Below are 21,059 nucleotides of genomic sequence, written 5' to 3' on the forward strand. Positions count from 1 at the left end.
GTACTGCGCTGTAGTGTTCTAAATACATCCAAAGATATGGCCTCCATAATAGTTTGTGGCAACAAATTCCACAGACTCGCCACCCTCTAGCTAAAGATATTCCTCTGTTCTAAGTGGACACCCTTCAATTCTGAAGTTATGTTCTCTTGTTCTAGACTTTCACCATGGGAAACATCCATTCTAGATCTACTCCGTCCTTGCCTTTCAATATTCAAAATGTTTCGAGATTTGCTCTCATTCTCCAAAGTTCGAATGAGTACAAGCCAAGAGGTGTCAAACATTCCATTCCCAGAATCATCTTTGTGAACCACCTCTGAACTTTTTCTAACATTGGTCCATCCTTTATGAAATGAGGAGTCCAAAACTGCTCATAATACTCCAAGTGAGGTCTCACCAGTACCTTATAAAGCCCTTACATCACATCCCTGCTCTTATATTTTATTCCTCTTGAAATGAACACCAGCACTGCATTTGCCTTCACCACCGATTCAATCTACAAGTTTACCTTCAGCGTATCCTGCACAAAGATAATGCCAGGTCACTCGCACCTGGGAATTTTCCATTTTCTCCCCATTTAGAAAATAATCTGCCATTTATTTCTTCTCCCCAAGTGTACGACTATACACTTTCCGACATTGTATTTCATTTGCCGCTCCTCTGCCCAATTTTAGTATTGTAAATTGTTGATTTGATTGTAAAATCCAATTAACTCCTCTCAGTCACTCCCGTGTTCCTCTCTCTTAAGGTAACAGCTCTCCGATTGCTGGCTTCATATCCACTGATCGAGAAAAGTTTCAATTTATGCACGAGTATAGCTAGACTTTCAAATACATTGCTTCAGTTTTCGAGAGATACAAAAAGAGGATCTATGAAGTTTCAAGGACAGCATCTGCATAAATTGACCTCTTCACAAAGCCTTCTACATATTGTAAACAGAGAAACTGTAATTTATCACATCACTTCTATGTTAGTGCCCTTTAAGAAAAACAGTACAGTACAGCAGTTTCAGACTGTACTTCAGGAAGGTAAGGTTCTTCACCAGGAGCACACATTCAGAATTTTGTTTACCACCACCAAGAAAGCATGCCTTTGGTGTAGACAACATAAAGAGCACGAAAAATAATAGGGAAATTGGATCAGGCATATCAACTGGGCTACTAAAGGCTTCCAACTAAATTTTTAGAAACCTCTTTAAAAAAATTAAGATAAAACAGGTGCAATAACTTTTCTGCAACATGAGCTTCATTTCTGCAACATGAGCTTCATTCGTAAATATATTCTGCTATTACTAAAGAAGGGTTAGGACCTCAACAACAATACACATTTCCTAACAGTTTCTGCTTCATCTTGGCTATAACTGTCCAAAACAAAAACAGGAAATGCTGGAAGAACTCAGCCAGTGAAGCAGCTGATCAGGAAAACAAATAAAACTGCAGATGCTGGAATCAGAAACAAAAGCAGAAAATATTAAAAAAAAATAGAAAAACTATAAAAAAATAGAAAAATAGAAAAGGTTGGACAGGTATATGGATGAGAAGAAGATGGAGGGTATGGGCATTGTGCAGGGAGGTGGGACTAGAAAGGGGTGTTTGGTTCGGTGCGGACTAGAAGGGCCTAATGGCCTGTTTCCGTGCTGTAATTGTTATGTTATGTTACACCAGGTTTCTGTCTATGCCCTTGGTGGTGCAAACCATATTCACAGCACCTTCACTCCCAACAATGAAAGAAACAAGGCATTCATCAGACCAATTGGCAAACAGCGTGGTTTCCAATGGAGGGTGCAATACTGTAGTTTGAGGGATGAGAGAGGACTTGACTAGTGTAGTTTGGGAACACTGGCTACATGTTGGGATAGTTGAGGAATGTTGCAAGACTCAGATTTCCACAGTGCTCAACAAAAGTATGTTCCAGTTAAAAGCAAGGACAGCAAGGATGGGGAGAGCCAGCCTTGGATACATGTGTGTACAAAGTCCCCAAGAGATTTTAAAAATGTGGACAGACAGCATGGCCCACGAGCCCATGCCACCCAATTGACCTGCAACCCCAGTACATTTGTGAAGGTTGTAGGAAACGGAGCGCCTGGAGGAAAACTATGCAGATACAGTGAGAACATACAACTAGATTTGAATCGGATTCGAACCTGGGTTGCTTCCACTGTAACTGCTTTGGATGAACCACCATGCTTACCAAGTCGCCCTATGGGGATGTGAGTAAACTTTAAAAAGCAACAAAGAACCACTAAACAAGCAATTTGTTTAAAATAAAGGAAAGATAGATTATGAAGGTAAACTAGCACAAAATATAAACAGATTGCAAAGGCTTTTATAATTGAATAAAGTGGAAAAAGGGTTTCCAAAGTTACGTAACAAACGCCCCTTGGAAGATGAGAAGGGGGAATACAGAAATGGCTGAGGCTTTGAGAAACCATTTTTTGTTGGATTTCACGGTGGAGGAAAGATGTTGTGGATACAATCACATCACAAGAGGTGGCACTAAGTAAACTAGTGGGCCTAAAGACAGATCAACCCCTTGGACCTGATGAAGCTCATTTTATTATCCATAAGACGTCGACCAAAGTGCCTCTGCTTTCTGGGTGCTTCACTATTTTTCTGCCTGCATCCATCCTGATAGATTCAACTAAAAGCTGATGCAACACAAAAAAAACCAAATGGCGCAGCCTTGTTTAGCTCTGGATTGAGAGGTTTTCCACTTCCAATTGTTAAATGAGAATCTGCTACTGTTATCTGTGGAGTAAAAATGGAAAATGCTGGAGAAGCTCAGCAGGTGAGTGTCATTTATGTAGCAAAGGCAAAGATACAGAACGACTTCTTGGGCTTGAGCCCTTCAGTAAAGTAGGAGAAAATGCCAGCAAGTGTCCTAGCAGAAGAGTAAGAGGGGGGAGGAAGGAGATGATAGGTGGAGAAAGGAGGGAGGGGACAGCAGCAATGAGGGGTAGGGGATGGCAGGGCTGTGAGACAGGAAAGGGGGGGCAGGGGAAAGAACAGGCGAGCAGGTTTAGAGGAAAGCAGTAAAGTCGATGTTCAAGCCATCTGTCTGGAGAGGGCCCAGACAGAAAATAAGGTGTTGTTCCTCCAATCTGCGGGTGGTCAGGGTGGGACAGAACATAAAGCCATGGACAGACATGTGAGCGTGGGAATGTGACTCAGAATTTGATTGGCCACTGGGAGGTCGCTGTGGTTGCAAAAGGAGCGGAGGTGCTGAGCGAAGAGATCTCCCAGTCTGCGACCAGTCTCTCTGATGTAGAGAATGTCACAAAGGGCGCACCAGATGCAGTAACTAAGTCCTCTGGGTGTACAAGAAGTGTTGCTTCACATGAAAGGCCTGTTTGGGGCCCTGGACCGTGGTGAGGAGGAGGTGTGGATGCAAGTGTGGCACATCCTCTGGGCACAGGGGAAGGTGCTGGGGGTGTGATGAGTGGGGAGGGATGAGTGTGCAAGGGACTCACGGAGGGAACGGTCCCTGTGGAAGGCCGAGAGGGGAGGGAAAAATGTGTCTGATGGTGGGATCCTGTAGTAAGTGCTGGAAATTCCGGCAGATGATGTGTTGGATGCAAAGGCTGGTGTGATGGTAGGTGAGGATGAGGGGGATTCTATGATTGTTGCATCTGGGGGTAGAGGGGGCCAGGGCAATGACCCAGAAATGGAGATGCAGGTGAGGGCTGAGTTGATGGTGGTGGAGGGTCAGCCACATTTGTGCAAGGCGGCAAATATTCACAAACTCTAGACTGAAAGATCTCATCTTGGTACAGATGTAACGAGATGGAGAAATTGAGAGAAGGGGATGGAGTCCTTGTAGGGGACAGAGTGTGAAGAAGTGTAATCCAGGTTGTTGTAGGAGTTGGAGGGATTGTAATATATATAGTATTTCAGACCTTCTGTGTGGGGATAGAGGTATAAAAGGATTGGACATCATCGTGAGATTATGTCATTGAGGAGATGGACGGCATGTGAGGTGGGGCAGGATTGGACAGGGGATAAAGGATAGAGTCAAAGTAGGATGAAACTAGTTCAGTGGGGGAGCAAGCAGAAACAATGGGTCTACCTGGATGGTTGGGTTTCTTTATCTTGGGAAGGAGGTAGAAACGGGCTGTACAGGGGTGGGAGAGAATGTTGGTGGCTGTGGATGGGAGGTGACCAGAGGTGATGAGTTTGGAGATGGTTTTGGAGACAGTGGCTTGATGTTTGGTGATGGGGTCCTGTGGGAGGGGTCGATAGGTGGAAGTGTCTGAAAGCTATTGACAGGCCTTAGCAAGATAGAGGTCAGTGTGCCAGACCACAACTATACCACCTTTGTCTATGGGTTTGATGGTTAGCTTGAAATTGCTGTGGAGAGAGTGGAAGGCAAAGTGTTCTGAGGAGGTGAGGTTTGAATATGAGAGGAGGATGGTAAAGTTGAGATGGTTGATGTCTTGGTGCCAGATAGAAATAAAAAGTTCCAGAGCTGGCAGCTGGCCAGGACAAGGTGTGCAGGAGGAGGAAGGCAGCTTGAAACGGGAGAAAGGGTCTTGAGTAGGGGGTGGAGAGTCGTAGTCATAGAAGTGGGCCAGGAGGCAGAGGGGAACGAAGGTGAGGCCTCTACTGAGGACCGAGCACTCCGTCTCAGAGAAGGGAAAGTCAGAGGGGATAGTAAAAGCCAAGTAGGAGTGAGAGTGAGGATCAGTGTTGCGAAAGGTGTAAGGGGAGGAGAAGGGTTGGGGAGGTCTGAGGGTGGAGATGGAAGGCAGGGAGGTTGGAAAGGTCAGAAGAGTGGGGAAGGAGAGGGGGGGGAAGAGATGAGGTCTGAGGGTTGGGGATAGGGGAAGAGGGGGGCAGAGATGGGGAGATGGGGGTGGAGTAAAGAGGGGTGTAGGAGGATAGGGAAGGAGTAGTGAGGGGAATAAGTGAATGGGATCTAGTAGCAAGGTCAGGGCTCTGGTAACAGTCTGTGTCAGGAGCCATGTGGTGCAAGTCAGCAAGGGAGGCTCCATCATCATCTTCTGCAGGGCCAGTCCTGGAGTCGGCAGTCAAGGCGTCAGGAGCTCCGGTTAGAAGGGAGTCAGGGCTTGGGTGGGAGTGGGCAGCCATGGCATCGGGAACTCTGTGGAGTCTGCAGCTGAGGTCAGTGTGCCAGTGAGAGGCCATGGCATTGAGAGCTCCGTCGGGTGGGTGGCCAGTCAGGGCTATCTGTGGAGTTATTTTACTCAATCGCAGGAGCCCTCTCCAAATCCTTTTTGAAGAGCATGTATATTTTGCATACGTGTACTCAAAAACCTTTTCTTGGGCCAAATCAACTGCACCCAGTGACTAGCTCACCCAAGCAATGCCTTCACTGCTGGACGTCAGCCTGAGAGGGGATACTTACATTGGTTTGCCTACCTTCCATCGACTCTGGAGGATTTTGCAGAGAAAACATTGTGGTATTGTTATGGTACCTTGAACAGGACTCAAATGCAGTAACACAAGGATCAATACTGCCCAATAAACCACAAGTTCTGTACCGGTTTTGAGGTCATGAGTGCAAGACTATCAGAGATCTTCCTGCAGGCACAATGCAGGACTGTTTTGAATGAATCAGGATTCCCAGATCAAACTTGACTTGATTAATTACCTCACACAGATCTGCCATTAACAACTTAAGGTAAACACTCTACTGATTATGTTGGCAGGCACAAATTTGGACATTGGTATATTTAACATGTTAACACCAAAACATTACACAAAGGCACCTTTACAAACAGAACATTTTCAAGTTGCTATGCATATAACCTCTAAACAAGAACAGTAACAACAAGAATTTCTTCTAAAGCTCGACTTTGAATCTTTTTTTTAGATACAGAATGGTAACAGGCCCTTCCAGGCCATGAACCTGTGGTGCCGAAATACACTAATTAACCTACAACCCCGTACTTTGTTGAAGGGTGGGAGGAAATCTGTGCAGATACGGGGAGAATCCTTAACAGTCAGTGCCAGACCTGAACCCGAGTCACTGGCGCTATTAGAGCATTGTGCTAACCATGCAATCGTTTTACCATTTGACACATCAACAGCTGAGAACCAACACTCTATACCACATTTATCAACCACCCCAAGTTGGGAGTCTGTCTGCACAATATACCATAACCAACATAGGAGGTAACAATCCAAGTCTCACTGTGGGCAAGACGAAACAGATGATACATATGATCGTGGACTTCAGGAGGACCAGGAACAACCACCCTCCACTACTCTGTAAGAGAGTGAAGAGCACCAAGTTCACTTGACTAGTGGCCTATTGTAGACACTCGACATCTTAATTGTCAGGAACGCACAACAGCGACTGCACTTCCGAAGAAGATTGAATCGGGCAAGGCTTCTGACCACCATTATGTCAACCTTCCATAGGAGCTCTAAAAAGAGCATTCTGGTCAGCCCCATTACATTTGCTGCAGAGAAATAGATCAGAGGTCAATCGACAGAACCACGAGCTGAAGAGAGGATCACTGGAGTCTCCCTTCCCCCACCCCATCGATGTGATCGACTGGGATCGTTGTCTGAAGAGGTCGTGCAAAATTATTGAGGACCCTTTCCACCCTGCACACATCTTTCAGCTGTTCCCATTAGGAAAGAGATACAGGGGGATCAGAGCCAGCATCACCAGACTGAGGAACAATTTCTTCCCACGGGCAGTGAGGATGCTGAACTACCAAAGGAACTACTCACACTAACCATCCCAGACTCTCATATTCACGAAACAGCATTCATTTATTTATTTATTTGTATAGATGAAATACATGTCCTGCATAGGTACTGCCGGCACAGACGGCGTAACAGTTAACACACCACCCTTTACAGCGCCTGGGACTGGGGTTCAAATCCTGCGCTGACTAAGGAATTTGTACGTTCTCCCAGTGTCTGCCTGGGGGTTCTGGTTTCCTCCCACCGTTCAGAATGTATAGGGGTGTAGGTTAATTGGGAGTAAATTGGGTGGCATGGGCCCGTGGGCTGAAATGGCCTTTTACCATGCTGTATGCCTAAAAAAAATTTAAATTTATTGTTTATATGTATGTGTGTTATGTCTGGTTGTGTCCCTGCATGTTTTGCACTGAGGACCAGAGAACCCTGTTTTGTTAGGTTGTCCTTGTACAATCAAATGACAATAAACTTTACTTGAAAAGTAACAGGAAGCTAGGAGGGCAAGAATACACATCAGAATATCCACAGTTCAGAAATTCCTGAAATCCCACGTTGCTCAATTGTCCCTGAGAGTGATGTTGGTAAATGCTTCAGCTATTTTACACACACCAAGATCCTGCAAATAGCAACAAACTGTTTTGTCGATAAATGATAAGAAATTATATGGAACTTGAACAATGTAAAAATACCACCTTTCCTGTCTTCAAGATGTCCTGAAGCATTTCACAGTCAACAATTTTATTTTGAATGCTACTTTGCAACTCCCCCAGAAATGCTGCTATGGGATTTTTTTTTTTTTTACAACCATCTATCTACACAAGAAAGATTTCATCTGAAAATGTAAATTTTGATGAAGTATATTTCTCAACATTCCAGATTGTGTGCTCAAACTTAAGGCTACTGCACAATTGGGCAGGACGATTGGCTATGGTGATTAGCGCAGTATGCCAGCAATCAGGACAGGGGTTCGAATCCCAAGCTGTCTGTAAAGAGTTTATAGGTTCTCCCAGTTAACATAGAGCGACGGGGACTGTAGATTAATTGGGTGGCATGGGCTCGTGGGCCGAAATGGCTTGTTACCATGTTGTACATCTAAATTTAAAATTGTGAAGGATGAAAACCTACTAGCAACATCTGCTTTTATTTCCACAGCCTTTTTTTCCCCTCTGGAACATATTTTCTAGTACCAAAACGTAACATTTGGGGGAGGGGCAGGAAAATAGCATAATATACATTTCTGAGCCATGTGTAAACAGATTTAACAGCAGGACCCCAAGCAAGATGTCCCATGATGCTTTGCAACAGGAATGTACTGGGTGTTTTCCCTGTTTGAGTCTGCCCCAGGTATGCCTCAAATAGTTACATCACCTGGAAACAATCAAGCTGTCCATAAACATTTTAAAAGAGCTTCAATACCAATTCATGCCTTTTCTATTAAACACGTTAGCTATTTCCTCAAAAAAATTGTTTGAAGTGATCTCCAACTGGACAACCTCAAATTCCGAATTTGAAAGTTAAATTCCATATTATTACAGGTTACTAGAGGCAACCTCACCGTACCAACGGGAAAGCAAGCATTGGAGGCCTGCAGGGATTGATTTGGAGTATCCAAATACAATTTTATTCAGTCATTCACAATTATACTTTACTCCCTGTCATTTCTGGCATTGGATCAGTAGCATTGGACAAATGTCTGGAACAACGTGCTGGATGAACGCCAGTCAGCAGGAAGTGCATTCACTTTGGGCCCCTTTACTTGTTTTTCTTATGCACGCTCTTAAAGTTGCAGTCTTACATTCACCTCTTCATCTCCCAGCTTGTGAGAGGACACCACAACATTATGACTGTTTGTGCACAGTTACATGGTACTCCCAGAGGAGCTTTACATAATGAATTCTTCATCTGGCCCATGACACTGTGGTGGATGCGTACAGAGGCAAACAAAAGGAAATCCTGCAAGAAATCTTTTGAGCAACTCTACAATGCTGCACAGCTCTAATGTGGACAGGAACGAGAAGAGACCAGGCAGCAGGAAGATTTTTTATTTTTCGCAATGGAAAATTTTCTGGCAGTACGGTGAAAGATAATCAAATCTATGCATCTCTGTGGTTTTTCTAGTACCTGCCTCTAAAGTAGAAATGCTCCTGCTATTCCACACTGCAGCTAGTACCATGATTTCAGAGAACAAAAATGCGTGGAATTTGCCATGATATTTACTTCTTCTCTTTGACAGTGAACAGAAAAGAATTAAATCCCTAATACTAATCTCTTGATGGTTTGCAGCTCTCAGGCCACAGTAATTTCTCCTTCAACAGTGCTGTCAGAGGGATGATGAAGAATCTGGCAGAAATTTGCCTCCATCTTGTTTTTAGGCTGTGAACCTACCAATCTCAGAACAGGCCTGTGGAAACTGACACTACTTCCAATCTTTCTCACTGCAAACCTCTCACTGTTTGCACTCCATCTGGAAATTTCTCAATGTAAAGGATAAATGGGAAACTGTTCTAAAAACATGATTTCAGAACTAAAGTCAAACTAATCTCGACAGTCGACATTTGAGACTCAGCACTTTAAAAAGCTGAAGAGATAGCGATACAAAATCCTTTAAATCCGCAAGACGAATTAGCATAACAAAGTCAGCACCCTCTGCCAGCCCATCATCCCTGTCACTGAGGTCTTAATTACATTTATTCAGTTTCTTTGGGCAGGCCACATCAATCATGGCCCCGGCAAACTCCAAAAAAGCATCTGGGAATAAAAAGGCAACATTCCCACTGATTTCTGGGAATTCTGCTCCAAGTGGAGAAGAAACATGCAGGATGGTACTAATTTTCAGTTTACTGTCAGAAGCCCAGTGCAATCAGTGGAAGTAGTACACCACATAACTTCCCTCCCCCATATCTGCCCCTTCTGTGTTCGTCAGTGAACCCGATATTAACCTCATTCGTCACTCAGGAACTCAGTGTAGAAGCAAGTCATTCCCGATGCAGGGGAACTATCGGATTTCAGATTTATTGTCAGAGAACATACATGACATCACATACAACCCTGAGATTCTTGTTCCTGTGGACAAGGCAGAATTACTAGTTATTGGTACTGCAAAAAAAATGTACACATGTAAACAAATAAAGAAATGTAAACAAACTGACTTTAATACAGAGAGAGAAAAAAATAAAGTGCACAAGTCAGAGTCCTTAAATGAGTCCCTGATGGAGTTTGTCGTTGAGGAGTCTGATGATGGAAGGGGAGCAGCTGTTCCTGAACCTGCTGATGCAAGTCTTGTGGCACCGAGACCTCTTTCCCGATGTAATCAGCGAGAACAGAGCGTGTGCTGGATGGCGTGGTTCCCCGATGACTGCTGCTGCTCTCCGATGGCAGCGTTCCCCGTAGATGTTCTCAATGGTGAGGAAGGTTTTGCCTGTGATGTCCTGGGCTGTGTTCAGGACTTAAAGTGCAGGGCTTTACACTCGGGAGTATTGGTCTCCCCATACCAGACCATGATGCAGACAGTCAGCACACTTTCCACCACACCTCTGCAGAAATTTGCCAGGGTTTCCAAATGTCACACTAAACCCCCGCAAACTCCTGAGCAAGTAGAGATGCTGACGTGCTTTCTCCATGATGCCAATTGTGTGTTGGGTCCAGGAAAGATTCTCCAAGATAGCGACTCATCTTAAACTACATTTTTCTCGATACCCATAACATGAGGAGAAAAGATTCTGATTAGGCCATTTCAGGTCAACCCTCCGCCTCGAGGCTGGCAACAGGAGCGAAGTGAAAACTATGAACTCACCTTTCAGGCACCAGCCCTAAAAGTCTGCTGCAGTGCCCCATTCATATCCAAAGGTGCCTCATAGCGCCCTCCAGATCATAAATATGCGGCATAGCAATGACCTATTCCCTGCCCATAATCCCCCATGCAGGTGGAACCGCTGTTTCCCAGAATAGTTCCAGCTGCGTGGGGGATTATGGGAAGGGAAGACCACCATTGCTATGCTGCATTTTGAGCCGCAGAGAGCTGCCCCAAAGACGGGAGCAGCCAGCCGGGCTGTCACAGCCCCCACCAGCCGCCCCCGACATCCCCCCACCAGCCTCCCCTGCTGACCTCCCCTCCCCGGCGGGGCAGGAGGCTGTCAGGAGCAGGGCATGGGGCTTTATACAGCCCACTATGGTGCTATTGTCAGCCATAGGGGTAAAGCAAGTAGAGAAAGGGGCTAAGAACATAGCCCTGTGGTCTCTGATACTGGTAGAGATGTTCTTACAAATCCTCAATGGTTGTGGTCTGGAGGTGAGGAAATACAGGATCCAATTACACAGTGGGGTGCTGAGGCCCAGACCTTGATCAGTTTTAAGGGAATATTGACTGCAATGGTCTGAGACCCCGACCTTCATCAAAAGTATATCCATCAAACCAGGACTCAAGAGCAAGATGGCCTACCTCAGTGAAAGTTAGCCAGTAGGACTTCTCTACCTTAATTTCTCTATCCTTTGATATCTCTTTCTGTCTTGGTATTTGTAGTCATTTTTGTTTTAAATTTGTTGTAGCTTATCTCTCTGTTTGGCTGTAGCATGTATATGACAATAAACTCACATTGAACTGCTTTGAGAGACTGGTTATGGAGCAAATCAGCTCCAGTCTCAGGAAGGCCCTGGATCCACTCCAATTCATCTATTGTTAAGACAAGTCAACAGTGGATATCACCTCAATGGCCCTCTTCTCTGAATTAGATCACCTCTAACTCGGGTGTTTAACAGCATCATACCAGCAAAACTAATAATGAAATTCAGGAATCTGGAACTTTGTCTATCCATTTGCAACTGGATCCATTGGTGCGGATTGGCACCATCATCTCCTCCTTGGCATCTCAATGTGGCATGCTTAGTCCTCAGCTCTATTCTCTTTCTGCACTCACAATTGCATAGCAAAATTCAGCTTCAATGCAATCTATAAAATTCACTGATGGCACCACCGCTGTTGGCCAAATAATTGGAAATTATATCAGAATATAAGATGGAGATCAAGAATCTAGATATATGGTGCTAGAACAGAAATTCTGATCTCAAGCACAACCAAGGAATTTTTTGTGGACTTTGGGAAGGAAAGGCCAAGGGACCATGCACTTGGCTTCATTGCTGTGAGGATGGTGGAAAGCTTAACGTTCCCTAGACAGCACGTCAACAAGACACTAAAGAATGCACACCAATGCCTCTATACAGAAGTCTGAGGAGATTTGGCTTGTTGTCGAATACACTATCAAACTTTTAAATGTTTATATGGTATGTATACAGACTTGATTTGGAAACTCGAGTGCCTTGGGACACAAAGCTAGCCAAGAGTCCATCATGGGCATGACTTCATGTCCATTGAAAACATTAATGTAAGATGCTGCTTTAGAGGACAGCTATCATGATGGACCACCATCACCTTGGTCACCATGTCTCATTGATCTTTTCAGGTAGAAGGTACAAAAGCCTGAAATCCAATAGCTATCAGGCTCGTGAAGCTCCCTGTACTGCCAAAACCAGCCATTCTCAAAGAGGGCCTTACAGCCCCCTTGAGACCATCAAAAAATGTTTTGTTTTCTATGTATTCAACAGGAGAAATGTACGGAAGTGTGATAGTCCAGATTCTATCACCAATGTGTCTATGTACAGATGGTCGTGTAGGATGACTGTGATTGGCTGAGAGTGTAGCCACACCTACTGACAGGTCTTAGAGGATTGCTCCTAGCCAGACCAGGTCATTCTGGACTGGTTGACCTACTTGTGATACGCTCCAGTCTTTTAGTTAATAAAAGCCTTGGTTTGGATCAACAAGTCTTTGGTTCTTTCGACGCGCACTACAGGAAAAAAACCAACTAAACTTAACTGTTTCACAAGGAAGGGAGCTCATAAGCAAAGTCCTAGGAGGCCATAGCCAAAAAAGAGTTGAGAATGGCTGCTCTAAACGACACCAGGACCACCAAAAGATTGCAGGATTGAAACATCAGTTTTGTTTTGCACAGACTACAACTGAAAACTGTGAATTGTCTGCCTTGGCATATTGCGGAAATTATTTTTTTTTAATAATGTGATTGGTATACTCTGGTTGCAGCAAGTAAGAATTTCAGTGCATCCGTACATTGAACTTGTATATGGGACAAAAACTCATTTTGACATTGTATCCAATGTGTCTTAACCTTGTGGACCTACCTATCAGGCTGAACCCTTTCAAAACTCTTCAGTCATTTCTCAAAACAACCTTTTCTTCCCAGGAATTGCATGACTGCATATTTTCAGTACCATTCTACAAGTGTTTCCTTCCTCAAATCAGGCCAAAATGCAATGTTGACAACAGTTTTACAAGAATCTTTTGCCACAAAGGCTACATTCCATTTCCCTTCCCAATCATCTGCTGGGCTTCGATGTTCACTTCTTCCTTCTTATACGAAGATGGTCTAAGCTGTTTGAACATCAACATTCATATTATTCAAATAATATTCTGCTTTTCTCGTCAGAGCTATACAAAAGAGAATTAATACCTATTATAACTAACCATATCTAGATGAATCCCACACCTGCATTAATTCCATATCACTCTATACCCTGGTCATTCAAGTATCTTTACAGATGACTCCTAAAATGTCATTAGCGTTCCAAATATCATCACCTCCTCTGGTAGCTTCTTCCAGATACCAATTACTTTCTGTGAAAAATCTTCCACTCAGATCCCCTTTAAGCCTTCACCTTAGACATCCATAAAAGACCATGTCAGTAGTTCCTCTGTTTGCGCGAAAGCCGCACTGTGATTCTGGGAGAACATTCTCGGCGACACTAGGTATTATTCTATTTAGGAGAATCCTAGCGAAGAGTTTGCCTGCAATGGAGAGCAGCGTGATTCCCCTGTAGTTTGAGCCAAACCAGTAGGAAAGGGCTTTGGCAAATACTAGAGAACTTCGGATGCCCTCCAAAGTTCCTCAACCTGGTTATCCAACTGCACGAAAACCAACAAGGTCGGGTCAGATACAGTAATGAGCTCTCTGAACCCTTCTCCATTTACAATGGCGTGAAGCAAGGCTGCGTTCTCGCACCAACCCTCTTTTCAATCTTCTTCAGCATGATGCTGAAACAAGCCATGAAAGACCTCAACAATGAAGACGCTGTTTACATCCAGTATCGCACGGATGGCAGTCTCTTCAATCTGAGGCGCCTGCAAGCTCACACCAAGACACAAGAGCAACTCGTCCGTGAACTACTCTTTGCAGACGATGCCACTTTAGTTGCCCATTCTGAGCCAGCTCTTCAGCGCTTGACGTCCTGTTTTGCGGAAACTGCCAAAATGTTTGGCCTGGAAGTCAGCCTGAAGAAAACTGAGGTCCTCCATCAGCCAGCTACCCACCATGACTATCAGCCCCCCCACATCTCCATCGGGCACACAAAACTCAAAACGGTCAACCAATTTACCTATCTCGGCTGCACCATTTCATCGGATGCAAGGATCGACAACGAGATAGACAACAGACTCGCCAAGGCAAATAGCGCCTTTGGAAGACTACACAAAAGAGTCTGGAAAAACAAGCAACTGAAAAACCTCACAAAGATTAGCATATACAGAGCCGTTGTCATACCCACACTCCTGTTCGGCTCCGAATCATGGGTCCTCTACCGGCATCACCTACGGCTCCTAGAACGCTTCCACCAGCGTTGTCTCCACTTCATCCTCAACATTCATTGGAGCGACTTCATCCCTAACGTAGAAGTACTCGAGATGGCAGAGGCCAACAGCATCGAATCCACGCTGCTGAAGATCCAACTGCGCTGGGTAGGTCACGTCTCCAGAATGGAGGACCATCGCCTTCCCAAGATCGTGTTATATGGCGAGCTCTCCACTGGCCACCGTGACAGAGGTGCACCAAAGAAGAGGTACAAGGACTGCCTAAAGAAATCTCTTGGTGCCTGCCCCATTGACCACCGCCAGTGGGCTGCTATCGCCTCAAACCGTGCATCTTGGTGCCTCACAGTTCAGCGGGCAGCAACCTCCTTTGAAGAAGACCGCAGAGCCCACCTCACTGACAAAAGACAAAGGAGGAAAAACCCAACACCCAACCCCAACCAACCAATTTTCCCTTGCAACCACGTCTGCCTGTCCCGCATTGGACTTGTCAGCCACAAACAAGCCTACAGCTGACGTGGACATTACCCCTTCATAAATCTTCGTCTGCGAACCCAAGCCAAAGAAAGAAAACATCCATAACTGCTCAACCTCCTTTGCTTCAAGGAAAAGACCCAGCTGATCTAATCTCTCTTATAACAAGTCCTCAAATCCAGACATCATCTTTGTGAACCATTTCTGCTCTCTCAAGCTTAATCATATTTATCCTATAGTGTGGCAACTGGAACTGCACACTATTCCAAGTGCAGCCTAACAATGTTTTATACAACGGTAACACAATGTCCCAACTCTTGTACTTAATACTGTGTCTATAATGTGACTAGGTCCTCATATTTGTGGTCAGAGTTGCACTTCAAATAGTGAAAGATTCCATAATGGTATTACTATTGAACCACCTGAGATGGTGGTTAGATTCTCTCTTGTTGGCAGTACGACCGACATGTGTGGTACCAATATTATTTTTTTAAACCCCAAGCCTGAATAGTATCTAGAAACTGCTGAATGAGGACCGAGTTTTATTAGTTGAGGAACTACAAATAGAATTGAACACATGCAATTGGCAGTAAATATTCCTTGTTCCGACTTTTAGGTGAAAATTCTCTTCATCTAAAGGTCAAAACAGTCATAAATTTATCATACAAAGGTGACCATCTGGCCCAGCATGGCTGTGCCACTTAGAAATGGATGTTAGGTTCCCACTTTAATTTTCAATTTTAACAGAGATATACCATGGCAACAAGCCTTCCCAGCCCACGACCCTGCACCACACAAATACACCGATGTGACCAATTAACCTACTAATCCCGTACGTCTTTGGAATGTGAGAGAAAACTGAAGCACATGGTAGAAGCCCACACAGGCATGGGGAAAACGGACATACTCCTTACAGACAGTGCCAGATCTGAACCTGGGCTGCTGAAGCTGTAACAACATTGCGCTAACTGCTACGCTAACTGTGTTGCCACAGAGATTGATCCATAGTGATAGCTTTGAAGGAAAAGTCAGCCATTCACAGGATAGAAAGATTTTTGTTTACTCTGAAGGTTTACGTGTATCCTTGGAAATTCCTACAAGGCCTCAGCGACTGAATCATTTAATGTACTCTAGCAAAGGTAGAGAAATGTTTATATGATAAAGGAAACTGACATGAGGCTAGTACAGGAAAGTGGTGCTGATATAAAACATCAGCCATGATTTTATTTAATCGTGGGGCAGAGACACCAACTGAATACCCAGGCCTTCTATTTTGTGCTACCAGGTCTGTACAATTTCACTGTCCGATGAGTTCAGAGGAGTTCTGATCATGAAGTCTTTCATTAGTCAGGAAAGAAGGGGAATGCAAAGTGCTGATTCATATTAAAGGTTACGTAATAAAAGTTAAATTACCCCCATCCAGTAATGTCTGGTTTATTTTCACTAGAAAAGATGAAGAACTAAAAGAATTGGAAAATGTAGACAAAACAATTACAAAGTATAGAAATGAGGGTAGTTACTCTCGCATAATATTCAAGAAGACAGTTGGAGGAATAGTGAGAAATTAAAAGTGCACAAAAATGTATTTGCTGGAGCAAGGGCCCCTTTCCTGTCTGTAAACACCCATTTTCCTATTACCCATCTTGTAATTATACTGGAAGATCATCATTTCAGTAATAAGTGCACATCACACAAATGCTCACCTGACTGCTACAAGTACATTCTGGCACTGCAGGGAGTCTTGGGTTTACTTAGAATGAAGATGTTGTTTGGACAGCTTCAGCTTTCACAATGACTGTTTATTGAAGGTTCATTGAATTTACCTTTAACAATGTGTTAAAAACGCACAATCTTAATTGAAGTGATAGGAGCACTAAGTAATAATTCTGACAGCAAAAACCGTTCCACCAAGGCATGTCAACTCTCCACAAAGTAAAAATGGCTCTCCAATGGGAAAAAACACTGATCAGGGTAAACCAGTGATGACAGGCCCCTTCAACATAGAAGAAAAACACATGCAAATTATCATAATTTTACACATTCTTATCCACAGTGCTGAATTGGCTAAGGTTTTATTTGTTTTGGTAGTCCTGAACCTAACTGCAAAGCAGTTTTTGTTGGAAAGAATACAGGTATATATAGATGTTCACTTTTGTCCTATAACCTACATGAAACCTAAGTCACCCATTATCTAGCAGGATATTGCAGACTAATTAGTAGCTCTTCAGATCCAAAATGTCTGCCACAAGACTTGAGACGTCAGATGTATTCTATTCAAATGTATAATTCCTTGCTAGCCCTGTCAAGGTATCATTTAAGCCACCATTTTTGGTTTCATCTTTCAAAAGTTTCCCCCTATCCATTCTATCTATTTTGTTGAATAAACTAATGATCATATCTCATCTCAACCTCCCACATTTAAAGGCATTAAAATTTATGAGAAGTCGCATTCCCTTAATTCTGATGAATCTGCCCTCCACCTCTGAATGATAACTCAACATACTTCCTGAACCTTAGCTTCCAAATTAATTTCATTGATTCATATTGGGTCTGACAAGGATCTACATTACCAAAGTACAACTTCCTTGCCTTCCAGCATTGAGGTAAAGACCAACACCCCACTTGATCAGATTTGTATACACCTAGCTACTGCTTTTTAATAATTTAATTCAGTTGGTGGCACTCAACAGTTCCTCGCCTCAAAATTTATTGTAATTGATTTTAATTGTTCCTTGCATTTTCCCATCTACAGAGTTTACTGTCCTTATATTTGCAAACTTGATTCAAGTTTACCTTATTCCTTCATCCAACTGATTAATAGCTCTGAGGATAAATGAAGGTCCTAAAACAGATCACTTGAGACACAGTCTGCCAATCAGAGCATCCCTCATCATCCTTTACTAGTTTAGAAATTGGTGAGATGTCCACATCCAAAATCAATCCGAATTCAGTGCATTCGCGATTTGGCTCATAATTTTCCCTCAAATAACTTGAAGATAGCAATGTGTGCAAAGTGAGCCTGGGTCCAGTACGAAAAACAACAAATAAATAACCCTCTCAGTGTTAGATACCATCCTTCTTGATTTGGCAGTCTATTCAATCAATAATCCATCGACTAGCTTAACTATCCAACATTATGGAAATCTGAAATAAAAATGCAAAATGCTGGACACATTCTGTAGTCAGGCACCATCTTTGGAAAAAGAAACAATACTTCTCAGACCAAAACCTTTCATGAGATATCTTAACTCTATTTCTCTTTCCATAGATCCTGCCTGACCTGCTGAAGGTTTCCAGCATTCCCTGTGTTTAAGCTCAAATTGGCTTAAAGACATTTCTTTCCTGTCGCAACCAGACTTCTGAATAAACCCTACAACAGTGCTTTGGTGCGAATTCTTTCTCATTGTAATCTGATACCTATAAACGATGCTCTTTTCATAGCTGTACATGATGCTAAAGATCTGTTTGCAGAAGAACCCGACTCACTGCACTAGGTGTTTTGTGTCAAACTAAATCAGCTCGAGTGAACATCTCAGCTTTGTTTCTTGTTCCTTTCTACTTGTTACTTTTATGTATTTGTTCACGAGATATGGGTGTCACTGGCAGTTATTCCCCATTTCTAATTACTGCAATCCATATAAAAAAGTTAAATCTCAAGCGCTGGCGTTATAATTAGGCCAAGCCAAGGTAGCTAATTTCTTTCTCTGTAACCTAGGTGAATTTTTTCAACAAAGATAGTTTCAAGGTCACCATTAATAAAAATGGCCTTTGTTTTTAAAAAAAAATCCAGGACGTAATTACCTTAGTTGTATCCGGATTGATTCTTCAGGTCTCTAGTTCCGTTAACTAATCATGACTCCAGTACTCCAGATTCCAAACTCACCACCAATATCCAGGATAGATTCCCCAGAACATTGAGGAAACACAATCATCACAGAGAGTAGTTCAAAAAGGGACCAACCTCCACTTTGTAATTAATGCCAGCCTGCTTGTAATGGAACATTTTGCAAGAACACTCCAAAATTGGTGACAACTTTATACTGCTGCTAATGCCCATAATTATAACCACATTTTAGGGCTTGTTTGTCCTGTATTTTTGTTTAAGCCTTGGCCTATTTCCCATTTTCCAACCATCCATTCTTGAACTAATATCCTATCAGAATTTTAATCTATAACATTGAAACATGCTATTTGTGAACCAATATTGGCTTCAAACTCCCATCAATCCTCAGTTCTAACTTGGAAGCAAGAGGGGAAAGAGCACCAACTAGTGGTGATCTGCAGGGATCTGCACTGGGACCCCTGTTCTTTGCGATCTTTATAAATGACTTGAATGAGGAACTGGAAGGGTGGGTTGGGGGTGAAACACAGGATTCTGTTGATACTGTGGTCAAGTGAAAAAAAAAAATCACACAAATGCTGGAGAAACTCAGCAAGTCAAACAGTGCCTTTATCCAGCAACGGTCAAGAGACATCACCAACGTTTCAGGCTTGGCCCCTTCATCAAGGTGTGGGAGAACATGAGAGATTTCCAAACAAAAAAGGGAAGGAGGGCGGGAGGACTGCAGGAAGGGGGGGAGAGGAGTCTGGGCTAGGTGGAGAGAGAAAGGAAGTAGGAACTGAAATGACTGGTTAAAGGTGGGGGAGGGGGGAAGGCAAGCTGATTAGTGGAATGCAGATGAAAAATTAGGTGTCATTCCTCCAATCTGTGGGTGGTCAGAGTGAAAGGCCACAGACAGATGTGAGCTTGAAATTGTGACTCTGAATTGAAAAGGTCGCTTTTGTTGCGGACAGAGAAGTGATCTCTTTGCAGCTAAGGATGGAGGTGTTGTGGATAGTGTAGAAGGTTGTCACAAGTTACAAAGGGATGTAGACAGAATGCAGAGTTGGGTGGGGAAGTGGCAGATGGCGTTCAATCTGAGGAGAATGTTGGGAGTGCAATCTGAGAAAATGTTAAATGATACAGTGAGGAAATACAAGGTTAGTGGCAGGATTCTTAGCAGTGATGAGAACAGGGATCCTGGGGTCCGAGAACAGGGATCCTGGGGTCCCAGTCCATTGATCCCTCAGGTTGTGTGCAAGTTGCCCGCTGAAGTGGTGAATGCTGATTCAATTTTAACATTTAAGAATTTGGAAAGGTACATGGATAGAAGAGGTATGGAGGGCTATGGACTGGGTGTAGGTCAGTGAGAATGGGCAAAAGAAATGGTTTGGCACAGACCAGAAAAGCCGAAGATGCCTGTTTCTGTGCTGTAATTTTCTACGGTGGTTAAAAAGACACATGTACAGTGGGCTGGCCTTCAATAGTTTTGGGGGGGGGGGATTTGTTTTCAGCTCTATAAAACTCTGGTTGAACTACATTCAGAGTATCATGTTCTGTCTGGCTGCCTCATTATCAGAAGGATGTGGAAGCTTTTGAGAAGGAACAGAGGAGATTTAACAGAATGCCACCTGGATTAGAGAAATAGTCTTATGAAAGGCTAAACAAGCTAAGATTTTTCACTTTGGAGAAGTGGAGAGGCAACTTCATAAAGATGTACAAGATTATGAGATGCTTAGATCTGGGACCATTTATATATGTCTGTACATCATGAAACCTTTTCCATAGAAACAGGCTCTTTGCCCCTTCTAGCCTGTGCTGTCCTATTTATTCAGTAAAGTCCCATCAACCTGCCCAGGACATATCTCACCATACCATTCCCATCCACATACCTGTCCAGTTTCTCTTAAACATCAAAATCAAACGTGCACCCACCACCTCTGCTGGCAGCTTATTCCATCCTCCGAGTGGAAAAAGTTCCCCTTAAACATTTAACGATATAACCATATAACATCACAGAAACAGGCCAGTTCGGCCCTTCTACCCCATGCCGAACACCTTCTCCCACCTAGTCCAATTGACCTGCACCCAGCCCATAAACCCTCCAGTCCTCTCTTGTCCATATACCTATCCAACTTTTCCTTAAATATTAAAATCGAAACCACATCTACCACTTCGGTCGGAATCTCATTCCACACTTCCACTATCCTGAGTGAACATATTCCTCCTCATATTTCCCCTAAACTTTTCCCCCTTCAATCTCAATCCATTTCCTCCTGTTTGAATCTCCCCCACTCTCAATGGAAAAAGCCTGTCCCCTCAATTTTAAATACCTCTATCAAATCACCATGCTCTTCTACACTCCAGGGAATAAAGTCCCAGCCTGCTCAACCTTTCCCTGTAACTTAAGTCCTAAAACCAGGCAACATTCTTGTAAATCTCC

General features: G+C 43.5%; 1 protein-coding gene across 4 annotated transcripts in view; it reads right to left on the bottom strand.

Annotated features, from left to right (window-relative positions):
* The window catches only part of LOC138735618 (rapamycin-insensitive companion of mTOR-like), a 265,357-nt gene that overhangs the window by 236,350 nt on the left and 7,948 nt on the right, over positions 1–21,059 (bottom strand). Inside the window, exon 1 of one of the 4 annotated variants that reach the window (XM_069883723.1) lies at positions 16,500–16,578. The exons of the other annotated variants lie outside the window; for them this stretch is intronic. The gene's annotated coding sequence lies outside the window, so the exon portion shown is untranslated. Of the gene's footprint in view, positions 1–16,499; positions 16,579–21,059 lie in introns of those variants that run through there. 4 annotated transcript variants of the gene reach the window in all.

This window comes from Narcine bancroftii, chromosome 1 (genome assembly GCF_036971445.1).
Source record: "Narcine bancroftii isolate sNarBan1 chromosome 1, sNarBan1.hap1, whole genome shotgun sequence".
Classification (NCBI taxonomy): Eukaryota; Metazoa; Chordata; class Chondrichthyes; order Torpediniformes; family Narcinidae; genus Narcine; species Narcine bancroftii.